Source organism: Megalobrama amblycephala, linkage group LG21 (genome assembly GCF_018812025.1).
Source record: "Megalobrama amblycephala isolate DHTTF-2021 linkage group LG21, ASM1881202v1, whole genome shotgun sequence".
Taxonomy (NCBI): domain Eukaryota; kingdom Metazoa; phylum Chordata; class Actinopteri; order Cypriniformes; family Xenocyprididae; genus Megalobrama; species Megalobrama amblycephala.
This window is the reverse complement of record NC_063064.1, coordinates 26,569,936-26,588,875: the sequence shown is the minus strand read 5'-3', so window position 1 is coordinate 26,588,875 and position 18,940 is coordinate 26,569,936. Positions and strand designations below refer to the sequence as shown.

General features: G+C 36.6%; 1 long non-coding RNA gene across 1 annotated transcript in view; it reads left to right on the top strand.

Moving 5' to 3' along the window:
* Positions 1-18,940, top strand: part of LOC125256327 — a 63,812-nt gene that overhangs the window by 39,306 nt on the left and 5,566 nt on the right. Inside the window, exon 3 of the long non-coding RNA XR_007182092.1 lies at positions 9,270-9,378. This is a non-coding gene — a long non-coding RNA (uncharacterized LOC125256327). The remainder of the gene's footprint in view (positions 1-9,269; positions 9,379-18,940) is intronic.

Below are 18,940 nucleotides of genomic sequence, written 5' to 3'. Positions count from 1 at the left end.
AGAGAATGAAAGAGAAAAAAGAGAGAATTGTAATTCCAGGGTTGGCAGGAGCAGCTGCATCCCGAAGGTGCCGTGAAATTATCTGGTTACCTCACCGTGGCTTGCTCACAAAGGGACTTATGTCATAGTAAAATACTGTAGCGAGGCGTTTAAGTCTTTACAGCTTGTTGGAGAGGTAAGGCCATTATCAGTTTTTTTGGGTGGTGTCGCCACACACAATTCACACTGGTCATCCATCACTGTGAGATTCCTCTCAGAGGTCATGTGCTGAACAAGGCGTATATGAAAGATGTTTGGTGTGAGGATCACTCATGAAATGGTTTTAGGAGGTCACAAAGAGATCTAGATGGTTTACTATCAGACTTCTGTGTAAGGTGTTGAATTGCTGGCATTGTAGGTTTTTGTATTGTTGTTTACTAAAAGGTGGACAAAAACTTTTAAAGCAGGGCTCTGCCAACTTGTTACTGTTCGGATCACTGTGTATCCAAGTGCTGAGGAAACCTCCATCCAGAGCTGAAATTCAGATATGGTAATGAGTGTTTCGTTTCATGCGCTGTAAACGAGCAATCACAACAGATCGGGCCATCTGACCAATCAGAGCGGAGTAGGTTCTCAGAAAGGAGGAGTTTAGAGAAAGCGAATCCTTGATCGAATAGTTCTTTCACTGTAAGAAAAGCGGTGATGCTGTAATGTATATTATGAGGAAATTAAAGTGTTTTTTGACCTTGGATGCATGTAAACCTATTGGAAACTAGGAATTTTCAAAAAAGCATAATAGGGGCACTTTAACTTGAAATGAACATGAAATCAAAATTGACCCATTTTACTTTATTAATACACATTCCTGGTCTTTTTCATGGGTGCATACAATTAAAAATAATATTTTTGTCTTTCAAATTGTTCACCAAAATGAATTAAAGGTGCCCAAGAATGCTTTTTCACAAGATGTAATATAAGTCTAAGGTGTCCCCTGAATGTGTCTGTGAAGTTTCAGCTCAAAATATCCCATAGATTTTTTTTAATTAATTTTTTTAACTGCCTATTTTGGGGCATTATTAACTATGCACTGATTTTTTTCAGCGCGCCACCCCTTTAATTCGCGTGCTCCCTGCCACACGAGCTCTTGATTATATTACAGCACATTTACAAAGTTCACGCAGCTAATATAACCCTCAAATGGATCTTTACAATATGTTCGTCATGCATGCTGTATGCATGCTTCGAATTATGTGAGTAAAGTATTTATTTTGATGTTTATATTTGATTCTCTATGAGTTTGAGGCTATGCTCCATGGCTAACGGCTAATGCTACACTGTTGGAGAGATTTATAAAGAATGAAGTTGTGTTTATGAATTATACAGACTGCAAGTGTTTAAAAATGAAAATAGCGACGGCTCTTGTCTCCGTGAATTCAGTAAGAAACGATGGTAACTTTAACCTCATTTAACAGTACATTAGCAACATGCTAACGAAACATTTAGATAGACAATTTACAAATATCACTAAAAATATCATGCTATCATGGATCATGTCAGTTATTATTGCTCCATCTGCCATTTTCGCTGTTGTTCTTGCTTACCTAGTCTGTTGATTCACCTGTGCAGATCCAGATGTTACTGGCTGCCCTTGTCTAATGCCTTTCATAATGTTAGGAACATGGGCTGGCATATGCAAATATTGGGGGCGTACACCCCGACTGTTACGTAACAGTCGGTGTTATGTTGAGATCCGCGTGTTTTCCGGAAGTCTTTTAAACAAATGAGATTTATATAAGAAAGAGAAAGCAATGGAGTTTGAAACTCAGCGTATGTCTTTTCCATGTACTGAACTCTTGTTATTCAGCTATGCCAAGGTAAATTCAAATTTTGAATCTAGGGCACCTTTAATTTGATCTGAAAAGACTTTCCCTTATATTTGACGTCACATAAACTGCATGGGTTATTTGTTAATATTAAAATATTAATATCAACTTAATATTAACCAGTAGAGATAGCAATTTTGTCATTATTTTGCAGGTAATGCAGCCTTTCTAAAATCTCGCTAACAGTTATTGCAGTAATTTATTACTGGTTAAGGTTAATGGAATAAAGGTTACAGCAATAGTAGTAAATTCTGATGGATTTGTTGCCATTGAGATACATTAAGATGATACTTTCAAAACTGATTATCCACGTTGCCCATTTCACTCTGAAAGCCTCCTTAGAGCTGGTGTTGTTTTAGGAGGGGAATAGTTTTCCATAATCTACTGCAAATTTCACTGCATACCTCATTCTGATATGAAGCAGACACTTTTTACAATCTAATCAATTCTCAATTGGTTAGATCAAGTCTCTAATTTTTTTTTTTTCTTTTTGAATATTCTTTTTCACTCACAATGTCACATATTGGAAGTATGATGGGTTGTGAATGCCATTTCATGTTGACTTTAAGTAATTAAAGTAATGAAATGCAGTCATTTTAGTGATTACGTATATCAGATGAAATAGTGTTTATTGTGCAGGTCTATCATTTCTTTTGAAAGTGATAAAATAATACATTTAATTATAAAAATGACACCTCTCAGATAATTATAACTCCACAAGGCATGTGTTATGTGTCAAACGCCACAGACGTGCCTAACCTAAACTTTCCCAGAGTGGTCTGAACCAGGTTACTGTGGTTATGTCTGACACGCCCAACTTTACATGTGTGTTCCAGATGCGGCTGTGCAGGACTGGTTTGGCCCAGCACGTGTGCGTACTCAAGGGTGGATGCCTCAAAAACCCATATAAAAACACCTTTTCTTTTCTCGGTGTATAGCTGGGAAATGCTGAGAGAAGATCCTCAACAACAATGACCCCTTATTAAAGGTTATTCTGAGCATTCCTTTGCACTGACCGAGGTTGGCAGATGGAGTTTTGATGAGCACAATTTGTGTACAAACTCAGACTGCAGGACACTTTCTTTCCAAGCATTTGAGAGTCTTCATCTGCCAGTAATCTTAAGCAATAATTTTTCAATTTTCTCTCTCTCATTCTTTCTCTACTTCTGCCAAATGAAGCAACATCATCTTCTGAATTAAGACTCGGTTGGCGCCAGATACCTCACGTCACTGTTTTCCATGTCCGGTTGTCTTGCTTGGTTTCAAGTAGTGCCTTGTACGAGCTGTGGTTGTGCTTGTGGTCATGTTGTAAGTACCTCTGAGGGGCAGCTGTGGGGCAGCCTGGGCAACAGAGATGGAAATGTACTTAGACTGCATTGTTGGACATCATAGGCACATTTCCAACACAAATGCTATTCCAAAACGTTGGTAGCAAAGTTATGCTGTCTTATAAGATACCATTGTTTTATTTTTTAAATGTGAAAGCAGCTTTGTTTGTATCACTTAATCCCACAATGCAATGCAACATGCTCAGTATGGAAAATTTTGGATATAATATTGTGTATTTTATACATTTTAATGCTAAAGATTCTTAATTTGAAAGAATTAAATGCTAAGGATTCTATGTTAGATTTTATGTTAATGTTTATTTCAAAGGATTAGTTCACTTTCAAATTAAAATTTCCTGATAATTTACTCACTCCCATGTCATCCAAGATGTCCATGTCCTTCTTTCTTCAGTCGAAAAGAAGTTAAGGTTTTTGATGAAAACATTCCAGGATTATTCTCCAAATAGTGGACTTCAATGGACCCTAAACGGTTGAAGGTCAAAATTACAGTTTCAGTGCAGCTTCAAAGGGCTTTAAACGATACCAGACGAGGAATAACGGTCTTATCTAGCGAAACGATCGATCATTTTCTAAATAAAAATAAAAATGTATATGCTTTATAAACACAAACGATCGCCTTGCAAGTGCTTCCGCTAGACCGCCTTCCTTATTCTTCAGAAAGCTTACACTGTATCCTACGACTTCCCTTTTCAACTTACGGAACTAACGCGGTGCCAGTTCGTTTTTTTCCATAACTTGGAAAGGCGATTCCAAATATTGATTGATTCCAAATATTCGTAATGCTAAATATTGTATCAAAGATTCCAGAAATTCTGAAGGCTAGAGATTATTTAAATATCTTTCACATTTAAAATATTTAGCATTTAGAATCTTTTTTAAATCTTTAACATACAATCTTAAACATTTATAATCATTTAAACACAATCTTTAGCATTCAAAGTCTTTACAATCTTTAACACAATCTTATAATGCTACCGATTATAAAAGATTCCATGTTAAAAATTCTAAAGATTATGAATGTTTCTTAGATTCTTAATACTAATGTTTTAAAAATACTATTTAGTAGCTAACTAATTAACAATAAGCTATTTGACCCTATATTTATAATGTGTTTTGTGCTTGTTAGGCCATTGAGTTGTTAGCTTAGCAGCATGCTAATATCAGTCTCTATTTTTGTGCTACAGTATTTGTGTGGTATATGTTTTGTGAACCGAGTTGCTGCCAATGTACATGATTTAAATTTAATCAGGAGGTTCCATTTTAGTTGGTAGCCTACGACTGAGGCAGTGCACTAGGGTTTAGAACAGAGCCACAGTTTTAAAGGTGCCATCGAATGTTTTTTTACAAGATGTAATATAAGTCTAAGGTGTCCCCTGAATGTGTCTGTGAAGTTTCAGCTCAAAATACCACATAGATTTTTTTTTTATTAATTTTTTTAACTGCCTATTTTGGGGCATCAACTATGCACCGATTCAGGGCTGCTGGCCCTTTAAATGCTCACGCTCCCCGCCCACGGAGCTCGCGCTTGCCTTGAACAGCATAAACACAGTTTTGTTTACACAGTTTACACAGCTAATATAACCCTCAAAATGGATCTTTACAAAGTGTTTGTCATGCAGCATGTCTAATCGCGTAAGTACAGTGTTTATTTGGATGTTTACATTTGATTCTGAATGAATTTGAGGTTGTGCTCTGTGGCTAACGGCTAATGCTACACTGTTGGAGAGATTTATAAAGAATGAAGTTGTGTTTATGAATTATACAGACTGCAAGTGTTTAAAAATGAAAATAGCGACGACTCTTGTCTCCGTGAATACAGTAAGAAACGATGGTAACTTTAACCACATTTAACAGTACATTAGCAACATGCTAACGAAACATTTAGAAAGACAATTTACAAATATCACTAAAAATATCATGATATCATGGATCATGTCAGTTATTATCGCTCCATCTGCCATTTTTCGCTATTGTCCTTGCTTGCTTACCTAGTCTGATGATTCAGCTGTGCACAGATCCAGACATTAATACTGGCTGCCCTTGTGTAATGCCTTTGAACATGGGCTGGCATATGCAAATATTGGGGGCGTACATATTAATGATCCCGACTGTTACATAACAGTGTTATGTCGGTGTTATGTTGAGATTCACCTGTTCTTCTGAGGTCTTTTAAACAAATGAGATTTATATAAGAAGGAGGAAACAATGGGGTTTGAGACTCACTGTATGTCATTTCCATGTACTGAACTCTTGTTATTCAACTATACTGAGGAAAATTCAATTTTTAATTCTAGGGCACCTTTAATGACATAAGTGTGGGTCATTCTGAAAGAGCTGGTACAAGGGTTAGCATGATGAAGATGCTTCTTCATGGATAAAGATTTAAAGAAAGTGAAAAGAGGAGATATTGTATTTCTTATACATTTTAGTACTGTTGTCAGTCACTTTATTTTGGGCAACCAGACAACTAACCTCTCAAACTCTCCACATCACACTGGGCTGTGTGTTTTGATCTTATTACCCAAGATACTCGTTCTGCAGAAAAGTCGGATGTCTCTTGCAACATGAATGCACTTCAGGGTTTTCGACTCTTAAGAACACACTTCTGATCTCTTACGCAGCCCTCAGAGAATCTTGCCTTTTCAGCTCTGTCCTGCTATCAAAAAGAGAAATAAAATAACGAAAAATCACAGCCAAACTACAGAGAGAGGAGATCTATAGATGCTACAGCCTTTCATCATGGGCCCATGCAAGCATGTGTCATGCATGTGAAGAAAGCAGAGGTTGTTGTTCTCTGTCTTGCTGGGAGTTCGTTTCAGGGTTTGGCTGCTGGAGGCTTGGGAAGCAATGGGAAACTGACTAGACTGATGCCTTTGGGATTCTCGCAGTGGAGCCCCTGTTGGTGTAGACGCTGGTGCACGGCTGATCTAGAGAGAATCAAGGGCTTTGGGTGAGATGAGCGTCTGAAGGTTTCCTGCAGGTGATGAGGGCTAATCAATGGATATGATGCAAGCTTTCTGTATACATCACAAAGACAAATATGTTATTAGTGTAATAGTGTGAAATATTATTACCATTTAAAATAATTGTTTTCTATTACATACATTTTAAAATGTAATTTATTCCTGTGATTCAAAGCTGAATTTTCAGCATCGTTACTCCAGTCTTTAGTCACATGATCCTTCAGAAATCATTCTAATATGCTGATTTGCTGCTCAAGAAACATTTCTTATCAATTTTGAAAACAGTTGTTGCTTAATATTTTTGCAGAAAGATGATATTTTTTTCTTGATTCTTTGATGAATAGAAAGTTCAAAAGAATAGCATTTATTTAAAATATAAATGTTTTGTAACATTATAATGTCTTTCACTTTTGACCAATTTAATGTATCCTTGATAGATAAAAATACTAATTTATTTAAAAAAAAAAAAACATATTGACCCCAAACTTTTGAACAGTAGTGTAAATGTTAACGTTAAAAAAGATTCTAATGCTAAATATTCTATGCGTATGCTGCAGATTCTAAATATTAAAGATTCTAATGCTAAATATGCTCAATATTAAGATTTAAAAAGATTATATGTTAAAATTTCCAAAGATTATAAATGCTTTAGAATTTTCAGTGTCAGTGTCTAAATGTTGAAGATTGAGAAGATTCAAATGCTAAAGATTCTAAATGTGAAGATTTAAGAAAAAATAATAATGCTAAAGATTCTAAATGTTAGGATTAAAATGGATTAAAGTTTACAGATCTAAAAAATGTAAATATTAGAGATTGATCTGAGACATAGCATCAGAATGAATGGAACTTTATTTATTGGATGAGAGCAGGTGACCAGAGTGATGATCCCTGCATCAGAAATCAAATACTTCCCTACTACATAGCATGCGAAAAAGAGTACACCAAAAGAGTATGTCTAAATACGTAACATTTGAAAAACAATAAGTACCTGGATGACCTACTACTTCTGCCGAGATTCTGAAGTGTGCATTTGATTGACACTTTACTATCCCATGAGGCCACAAGAGAGGATTTATGAATGGAAGTGAAGTGACAAAACGGTAACACTTTAGTATAGGGAACACATATAAACTATTAACTAAGACTTTTTCCTCAATAAACTCCTAATTTACTGCTTATTAATAGTTAGTAAGGTAATTGTTAAGTTTAGGTATCGGGTAGGATTAAGAATGTATAATATGGTCATGCAGAATAAGGCATTAATATGTGCTTAATAAGTACCAATAAATAGCCAATATTCTAGTAATATGCATGCTAATAAGCAACTACTTAAAAGACCCTAAAATGAAGTGTTATCAACGCAACTGACGCGGGTAATTCATGTTACAATAACAACATGGTGGATTGTGGATGTAGTACGTCCGAATTTCATTCATACTACTCACATTCATACTTTATAAAACATACTTTTTAACGGTCATAAAGTAAATTCAAATGTAGTTCCTACTCAGTATGCGATTTTGAACCTTTTGGATCTTGTTTTCTGCTTGACTGAGTGGCTGGTGTCTTGTAGGAAGAGGAGAATTTAAGATGGACTGATTGTCACAGTTTCTCTCTATCACCCCCCATTTTTGTGCAGATTGTTATTTTCATTACCTCTTTTTTTGAATTCTGGTGAGGTGCATTTATTTACGTATCAGTTTGATTGTATATTATACTGTCTGTATTTTTTAATGAATCAACTCTTTGACTATCGGTTTATACAGTTTATCAAGCTGTGGCTACTGTGGAAGGAATACAATGAAATTGGGGAATATTAAATTAACAATCTCAACAGGTTGACTGGTTTTCCATGGGTCAAATGATTCACTTCACCAGACCCACCTGTCTCACCACGTGCTCAACCCATCCCCTTGACCCCCAAACAAATACCTGCTTTCAGATTCCGCATCTTATCTTTTCTCTCAGCGTCCAACAAGAGAACAGGAGACTGGGAACGAGAGCTACAAAAGAGGAAGAAATAGGAGGAGAGAGAGTGAAGGGGGATGTGAGGGTGGAAAAGAGGGTGTCTTTGTACAAAAGTTGACAGAATATCCATCGTCTTCCATGATAAAAATCAATCAAATCAAGCTCTCGTTACGGGAAGTGGAACCCAACTGAAGAGTAGAGTTACTGGACAGGAAAATATGATACGATAATGAAGGCAATACTTGAGGTTCTTGTATTTGATTACACACAAATATTAACTTTTTATTAAAATTTTGGATAACACTTTAGTTTATGGTCCAGTTCTCTCTATTAACTAGTTGCTTATTATCATGCATATTACTAGGATATTGGTTGTTTATTAGTGCTTATAAATCATGTCTTAATACCTTATTCATATTTTACATATACCTAAACTTAATAACTACCTTACCTTACTAACTATTAATAAGCAGTAATTAGGAGTTTGCTGAGGCAAAAGTCATAGTTAATAGTGAGAACTGGACCCTAATCTAAAGTGCGACCAAATTTTGAATTAGTTTTGTTTTCAGTTTTCATTTTTATTTTAGTATTTTTATGTGCTTTTGTACTTTTACTAGATTTAAAAATAAATATTTCTATATCAATTTCACTTTTATTTCAGTTTTAGTTATTAGTACTTCACCTTAAAAATTAAAGATTTGCAACTAACTAAAATTTAGTTTAAGTTGAAAAAAAAAAACTATGACAGAAATAAATGAAAGCAATATAGAAATATTTTTCATCTAGTAAAAATGACAAAAGCACATAACAAAATTACTAAAACTTAAACTAAAATTACACATTTTCTCTTGACAACTAACTGAAATAAGTTTTTTTTTTTAAGTTTAATTTTTACCACACACACACAAACACAAACATACATTTATGTAAAGTATGTTTCCGTCCTTACTCATTCTCTCATCCTGTCAGAAAAGGAAATTTTATTATTTGTGGGTTTTTTTTTTTTCCATCTGTTATATCTCTTTTATTCACCCCTGCATTCAGCATTAGAGATCTGATGACCTTGACAGTCCATCTGTACAAATCTGTGGTTCGGTTGGCTGAAACTCATCTCCTTTCATCTGTAGGTCCCCAAGTCACCATGATGAGAGTGGAAGAGCTATACATCTGAAGAAAGAGACGCAGACAGAAACAGGAAGATATCGAGGGAAAGTGAGGATAGAGAAAGAGTAAAAGGTTGGTGATGGATCAGTGCCATTCTATGTCAACGCTTTAGGTCTCGACCAAACCCTGCTCCCTGTCAGTCTGCATAAGGAGTTAGCATAAGAGGCATGAAAGGCCAAGAGAGATCAGGAGACAGGAAATAAGCAAGGGAAAGGGGCACAACCCTTTCGAAGACCTCCACCCTTCTACCTCTGACATTATTCGGTTTAAAGATCCCTTAACCTGCCAGAAAAAGGCCCGACTATGGACGCTGACAAAGCAAACGTCCTTTGCAATGATGTCGAGTGATGTGGTTTAGCTTAGAGAGCTGGCGTCTGTCATTGAGAAGTTGTCCTGATGCTTGACGCTGAAAATTCCCAGTGCACCACACTATTGACTGATTTCCCACATTCACAGAGTCAACATTGACAGAATCAAGATTGCTGTGGGATATACAGGCCGCAGAATGAGAAATATACATACATAATCAAGCAAATGAACCTTTAGGCGCAAGCAAACAAACCCTGGAAGTAGTCACTGTACAGGCAGGTTAAACAAACATTGCTTTTCGACATCTGGACCTTCTGAAGTGCTCAATGATTCAGATTTGACTAGTTTTACAACAGTCAAATTGTCATTGATATTGTTCACAAAGCAAAACAACCCAGCATAAATTCGTTTAACTCATAATGGGGAATTTGCTGAAACAGTAAGTTGGGTAATTAGAAGTCTATTGAATTGCATTTGTGGTTGAACCCATTTGGCTTGAGTCAGCTTTATCTGAAGTCATTTGTTGTTGTAGTATCACTAATAGTCTTCAATTACATAAAAAAATAGTGTAGTTAGGTTTGTGTGTGTGTGTGTGTGGAACTGGGCAGTTTAAATATATGTAATTGGTTACAGCGTAGAAAGACGACTTTCAATTGGAGGTATGTAACCTGAATCAGTCTTTTAAAAACTTTTGCCATGCATGTGTGGTTTTTATAGAAACAGAGGACAATATAAGTCCCAGCTAGCTATAAAGTGAAAGTTTGTGTTGGCTGACAGTTGAGTATATGCATTTCCTCACAAAGTGCACATACGATACACACCAGTGCATGCTAACAATGACTTTTATACACTGCACGGCTAATAAACAATTATTTGTTATTAGAGTCTTGTCAGTTCAATTTGATAGTGTGATACGTTATATCCGCGTGACTGTACAACAGTAAATTAACTTGGAGGTTGTCAAAGAATTGCTAATTTAGATTTAAATCATTTTTAGATTTTTCATGATTTCACTTTTTTAACTTTAGTTAGTGTGTAATAATGCTATTTGAGCATAACATCTGCAAAGTTATGAAGTTCAAAGTTCAATGCAAAGGGACTACAACAAGCTTCTTTCTGGGTTGGTGATATCACAAACCCCAAAATTTACATTAACCCTGCCCCCGGGAACACGCAACAAAGGGTGTGAGGCCATGTTGGGCTGCTTTACAGAAGAAGAGGAAGAGTTGTTGTAGTAGAATGTTGCCGTCATTTTACGCTGGGTTGCTTCACAAACGAGGGTCAATTCAATGCTGGATTTGCACAAAAGATTAACATGATGGCACATGCTAGTCGATGAGTTGAATCAACTACATAAATTTATCAACTAACCATTCAGAAACGTCCAGTTGCATTCTAAATGTTGTAACTTCTTCCTGAGTCTCTCCATCAATGTCGACTCCGGTTTGAACAATGTAAGGCTGAACGCCGTTACTGACAATCCTCATTTTGGCTGCGTGAGATCCTCCAGTTTTGTTGTTGTTGAGCAACTGTTAAAGCTCCGCCCTCTTCTGGAAAGGGGGCTGGGAGCAGCAGCTCATTTGCATTTAAAGGGAAACATAAAAACGGCATGTTTTTGCTCATACCCAAATAGGGGCAAATTCCTATAAATTTATCATATAATAAATGATTTGTGGGGTAATTTGAGCTGAGACTTCACAGACACATTCTGGGGACACCAGAGACTTATATTACATCTTGTAAAAGGGGCATTATAGGTCCCCTTAATTAATTGTGTTATATAAAAGAAATTTAATTGCCATCCATTAAATTATTCTATTTTTGTATTGGTCAACAAATGCCGACATGGAGTATGTTGCAGTAAAAGTTTTGATTTTACTTGCATGATAGAGCATCACATGTGCAAACTCCTGTGCAAGGCATCCTTAATGAGATCAATGAGATCAATGTTCTCTGACGCAGTGTAAACTATAGGGTGTTGGCGCCCTAATAATCCATCTAAGCCCAGACACAGCTATATTTCACCATTAAGTTTAATAAACCTGCGACTTACGCTCTCCTAATTAAGACAAAATGTTCCCACCCTTACCTGAGCCATTAATTATGACGAGAAATCCTTCATTATGGCTGGAACGAAAGCACGGTGCCTCGACCACAGACCGTAAAGGTATGGCAGGCAGGGCAGCTACAAGAGGGCACACTTCTTATAGTTTGCAATTGTTATGTGTGTGTGTGTTAGAGAGCCTATAATTTATGATGTACACTGCAGCATGGCGCCCCATCTTTCTCCAAAGCTGGCCTCCTCTCAAGCTTGGCTGTTTTATATGCTGTGGAGGGGGGCACGGGGCCAGGCGCTCTTCACCGTGGGAAAGAGGAGTAGTCGTCAGGCCGTGGTGGGGTTTTTAACGGGGCATTGTTGAGGAGAGCATGAGGTGACGAGCACTGGGGCCCGGGAGGCCCCTTCTCATTTGTAACCGGAGTTGATTTGGTCATTAAAGTGGGCCCAGTTCAAACCTGGCTTGGTTATAGTATCTCTTGACCTTGTTCTCAAATATTATACGGCTAAGTATACTTATAGTGTGTTGACCTGGTGTGACCTTGGTGGTAGGGGCAGTCTATAGGTGTGTCTAACGGCCCTTAAGACATCAGATGAGTTGGGGAAGCCCATGCTTATCATGGCGGTTTAAATATATAAAGATTAGATTAGTACTTTACATTTATTAACATGCTACTTCAAGAATACCATGGTGTTACCATAATACATATCCAGAAAGCTATGGTTTAGAAAAGTATTCTCGCGGGTTTTGATGATTTTACAGGAGTTTGGGCAATTGTCAGCTACTTTAGCCAGTTAGCTAAACCAGCTGACCACCATCTTCGCAAGATTGGTTGACCTGATGTGCGTTTCCCGAAGCCAACAATGGTCGCAAGTTCCGTCATTACCAACACAATTCAATGGAACTTGCGACCATAGTTGGCTAACAATGCTTTTGGAAAACGCACCCCAGATAAAACTAGCAAACCATCTTAGGCTGGTTTAAGCTTGTTTTTTTTTAAGTGCAGCATTAGCATTGATGAAAAAGGGAATCAATTGTACTGCAGCTGAGCCTGGCCAGTCTCTAGGAGAACAGAACTAAAGACATACATTATTTTATTCTTTTAATGTCATCTGGGTTTAAGCTCACACAAAAACGAATAATTAGCATGATAGCTTGAACATGATAAATGTTGCCCCACAAGTTCATTGCTATGGAAACCATCAATAATTACAGCTGTCCAGGGAGAAATGAAACCTTAATTAAGCGGATGATTGAAAACAAGAGCCCATCTCTCCATTCTATTACAAAGCTGTTCTCCTCGAGTTAACCAAATATTATGTTAGCAATCATGTGGGTTCTGTGATTTTTCAATGGTGGGGAGAAAGGATTATGTATCCTATGACTAAAACATTTGGGTGAATGCTACTGAAAAACGCTATTTTCTCCAGTCAGAAGAGGATCATTTGAAACCGCAGTTTTCCTATATAATGGTTTGGTTTGGCCAGTATAGACAGCTTGAAGCAGCACATGATGGGAAAATTAATTGTTCCCATATTTCATCAGTTCTTCCTCAGATATTATAGCTGTCACTCTGTGCTTGTATGAAATGCTTCTTTATAACATGTTATCCTTCAGCATGACGGTTTTACTCTGTTTCATTAGCAGAGTCATTGTTACACTATATAAGTTCTCAAAGCGTTTGGGAGTGGATCTGTTAAGAATTCCATGAAATTCCCTCAACAATGATGGATGCATATTTCCAGACTCTGTACTCACCTTTGTTGCATGTTTTTTCCCTTAGTTGTCACTGTACCTTTTCAAGCCATGTTGACTAAGAGTTTGCATGTGCTAATTTTCCAGTGTGTGGCTACATCAATTATACTTCACTCTTGATGAGAAAGTACATATCTTTTTAAAGGCACAATATGTAAGATTTTTTTATTAAAATATCCAAAAACCACTAGAACAATGTTATATATTTTGTTGACTTGTGTACTTACATTATCCCAAATGTTTCCAAGAATGTTTAAATCCAGAGAAATAAGCAATTTTAACCAGGACACGGATCGTGTCCGTGTGTCGCCTATCAATGACATCATACCCGCGTTATCCTCAATTTCCTGTTTTATTTTGTAGAAGCCATGGAAACACCAAATAAGCTTTAATATATTAGGGGTTTTATTAGACAGGTGAGCAACTGTTTGGATACATTAATCGACAGAAAACTAATCATTGTTATATATCTCAACACAGTAAGTCTTATTGTTTAACGCTTGTGCGGTCTTCGTTTAAGGGACTACACTCGTGGTCTTCTGGGTCTCTGGAGACCCCGGCAACAAAATGCAATTTTGTAACAATATAATATATTTTTTTAAAAACAATGTAATTTTATTCTGTTTATTAATGTTTTTACTCAACATTTGTGCAGTTTTTGGAGGATTTGTGATATCTTTTAAATTTATATAAATAATTTAATTTTTTTTTTTTTTTAAATAGGTTTTTATGCAAAAGCAGCTTTTTATGTAAAATTCACTTTATAAAAAGGCCCGGATTTCTAACTTTCATTCATGTGGATAACATGGATAATTTGACATGGTTTATTGTAAAATTTTTGCCCATCTTTTGGAAAATGCAGTTATAAAAGTAAAAAAACTAACATTTTTACCAGTAGATGGCTGCAGAGCTCCACTATTTGCTATGTGCAATTTGAATGACTGAAAGATGTCTTTTCACAAGTTTTTTTTTCAGTTGGATTCATATCTAAATGTTATGAAATCACAATTGTAACAATAAAAATTACTTTTTGTCAAAGTTTAGTATTTTTTGTACTGAAAAAAATCAGTTTTTTGTCTGTCTGTCTGTCTGTCTATCTCCGTGTCTCTAAATATTACGTCAGAAACATGGAAAAGCTGAGCTCAGAGTGAAAGACACAAATGTGTCATGATTAAGGTAGGGATAACACGCAGACAGCAGTAAGTTATGACTGAACATATTCTGGATTTACATGTCTCCTGGTGTCTATGGAGTGATATATGCATGTTAGCTGTTTCCATGTGGACTTTTGAGAGTTGCTCAAGCACAGGAATACACATACACTCATACCAGAGGTGCAGACAGATGCAGGAACAGTTGCAGTCTCAGGATCATCAGCTGTAAGCATAGCTGTGTGGCCCTTGAAGGAAACACACACATACACACCTGCTTACATGCCAATGACAGTGTCTTATGAAAGACCACCTCCTTCCTGAGCTGCTCTGTGTCTAATGCGTGTGTTTATGGAGTGATTTAGAACAAGGCCAAACTTCACACTATAGTAGCAGGTGTTTTTGGTTATTCAGGCCAGAGTAGACATTTCTCATCCTTCCACAAGGCATAATTACAAACATAACATCTAGTAAGACACTGTTTCCACTGTGATATTGGAACAGACTGCAGCATAGTTTATGCATATTTAGGGTCTGTAGAATTGTTTTCCATGTTTTTGAAATAAGATTCTCATTCTCACCAAGGCTGCATTTATTTGATGAAACATACAGTTGTTAAGTAACATGGTAGTGGAAAGCACAAGGACGAAGGAACATATGAATAATGATATTTAATGACAAAATACAGGCAGGTAACCCACTCAGTTAACATTAATGAGAACGGACAAAGACTGATGGAGAACACGGACTATATACATGTATCCAACAAAGGAACTAATGAGGGAGTAAATGAACACAGGTGGAAACTAATTATGATTAACAGACTGACAGACAGAAACTAAGGAATACAACATGGCAGACATGATCCTATCGGACTTATGATAGCAACCTGAGTCGTAACAAAGCACTGTTCGCCAGAGGAGAACTGGCCTCCTGACTAAGCCTGGTTTCTCCCAAGGTTTTTTTTTCTCCATTTTAACACCTATTTGCCACTTGTTTGCCACCTGATGTCACCTGTTGGAGTTTGGGTTCCTTGCCGCTGTCGCCTTTGGCTTGCTTAGTTGGGGACACTTGACATTTGACTTGACATTTGATATTCAACAGTATTCTTGACATTTATTCAACAGTGCTTTTGATCTGCCTGCATTGACACTAGTCTTTAAGAGCTGCTGTTCAGCCAAAATAATGTACCAGTTATCAATGTAAAGCTGCTTTGACACAATCTACATTGTAAAAAGCGCTATATAAATAAAGGTGACTTGACTTGACATGTGACGACAGTAAAAGCATCAATATTAAAATGCTATTTTAAAATAACTGTTGTCCATTTTAATGTTAAAGATTTATGTAATTTTAAAGGTGCCCTAGAACCAGTTTTAACAAGATGTAATATAAGTCTAAGGTGTCCCCTGAACGTGTCTGTGAAGTTTCAGCTCAAAATACCCCATAGATTTTTTTTTATTAATTTTTTTAACTGCCTATTTTGAGCCATAATTATATATGCACCGATTCAGGCTGCGGCCCCTTTAAATCTCGCGCTCCCCCGCCCCCGAGCTCTCGGCTGCCTTAAACAGCATAAACAAAGTTCACACAGCTAATATAACCCTCAAAATGGATCTTTACAAAGTGTTCGTCATTCATGCTGCATGCATCGATTCCTGTGAGTATAGTATTTATTTGGATGTTTACATTTGATTCTAATGGGCAAAAGCTGACATTACACACTGTTGGAGATATTTATAAAGAATGAAGTTGTGTTTATGAATTATACAGTCTGCAAGTGTTTAATAATGAAAATAGCGACGACTCTCTTGTCTCCGTGAATACAGTAAGAAACGATGGTAACTTTAACCACATTTAACAGTACATTAGCAACATGCTAACGAAACATTTAGAAAGACAATTTAAAAATATCACTAAAAATATCATGATATCATGGATCATGTCAGTTATTATTGCTCCATCTGCCATTTTTCGCCATTGTCCTTGCTTGCTTACCTAGTCTGTTGATTCAGCTGTGCACAGATCCAGACATTTTCCCTTGTGTAATGCCTTAACATGGGCTGGCATATGCAAATATTGGGGGCGTACATATTAATGATCCGACTGTTACGTAACAGTCGGTGTTATGTTGAGATTCGCCTGTTTTTCGGAGGTCTTTTAAACAAATGAGATTTACATAAGAAGGAGGAAACAATGGTGTTTGAGACTCACTGTATGTCATTTCCATGTACTGAACTCTTGTTATTCATCTATACTGAGGTAAATTTAATTTTTCATTCGATGGCACCTTTAATTTATTTCTGTGATGACAAAGCTGAATTTTCAGCATCATTACTCCAGTCTTCAGTGTCACATGATCCTTCAGAAATGATTCTAATATGCTGATTTGCTGCTCAAGAAACATTTCTTATTATTATCATTGTTGATAACAGTTCTCTTATGACAACTCTCGGAGTGTTTGGTATGGTAATGGGTATGACAATGTTGATATGTTTGGACTTGGCGGAATAGATCTGCTGCACTGCTGCTACATTTATTGCTCCTGCTGCAGAGCAAGTACGGACTTGCTACTGCCAATACATACATGACACGCTGCTGTGAGCAAGTAAGACATGCTGCTGCTGTACAATATAGCGTACATGAATGACCCATAGCAGATCTATACAGCTGGCACTGGGGAAGGTGGAGGGTTTCTGAAGCGTGCTGCACTGCTAAGGCAAATGCTACCCATGTATTTGAAGATTGAGCACACATGCTTATTGGCTACCAATACAGCAGGAACAAATCATCTGTGTCTTATAGATAATGACCTAATACGAGCAGGTTGAGTTATGGACCTATTAGCCTTTAGAGTTTCATGACAGAACTCTGTATTTGTGCTGCTTATTATTTTTTTGAATGGAAATCAAATTACATACAGTATATTAAAGTATAAAAATAATTGTTTATGCACATGCACCATGAATCACTTTAATGAATGTAGCATTAATTTTGATTTTAAAGATTGTCATCTATTTTTTTTACAATACGTTTTATACTTCTAACATCATAAAATATCATCACAAAAAAAATAGGTTATTTTATTGATGTTTTATTATTATTACTATTATTGTTATTAAATATTTGACAATATATTGACCACAAAACCAGTCATCAGTAGCACAGGTATATTTGTAGCAATAGCCAACAATACATTGTATGAGTCGAAATGATACATTTTTCTTTTATGCCAATAATCATTAGGATATTAAATAAAGATCATGTTCCATGAAGGTATTTTGTAAATTTCCTACCGTAAATATATCAAAAATGTATTTTTGTGAGTGGATATGTGTTGCTAAGCACTTCATTTGGCCAACTTTAAAGGCGATTTTCTCAATATTTTTTATTTTTTTTTGCACCCTCAGATTCCAGATTTTCAAATAGATGTATCTCGGCCAAATATTGTCCCATCCCCACAAACCATACATCAATGGAAAGCTTATTTATTCTTATTGATGTATAAATCTCAATTTCAAAAAATTGACCCTTATGACTGGTTTTGTTTTCCCACATGGTCACATATAGTCTTAAATTACCACTTTAATTTAGCATTTATGTTTCCACCACATATTCATCATGTATAATTAATTGGCGACAATCAATCCAGTCGTAGTGTTTGATCCGTCTTTGATATTCACTCATGTATCATCAGTAGCGATGAGATCTTGTGTAGTAAATGCTAATGAATGTGTCCATCATTATCACAGAGCTTCAGCAGTGTTTCACATCAGTGCTGTGTGCCATTCAGACAGCTTATCGGAATTTCTTGCTAATTAAGTCCGGCGAAGGGTTTGACCCCTCTCTGAAAGCGCTTGTATCCTCCATTAGTTCGACCTGATAGGCAGCGTGAGTCATTGATCATAGTTGTGTTTGTATAATATATTCACTTTGTTCTAGTCAATAACAGAGCCTGCGGAACAGTTCGGGGAATTCGGTACAGAGGCGCTATTGATCACAGACTACACAGAAGTTAATGAACTTGGCCTAATGACATGAGGGAGATCTGGCAACGCTAGAGCAGAAAACACATGGGTGATTTTGTATCTCTGTGACCTTGTGATACTGGGCTAATGGGCTGAAGGTGGGTCAATATATCCATTTGGAATAACAGAGCTGGCCAAGTGGGGCAAGAGAGGATTAGAAGTGGATTTGAGCAGTGTGTATGTATCTGGCACAATAAATTTACTACGATAATGTACACTACATGGCACTAAGGCATCACAGGTACAAATTATTGATCAAAAATAGTTTGTACTGTGTCATTAGCTTAGAAACATGCTAACATCTGGATCAGGTCTTGTGCACTTGAGGAGCAGA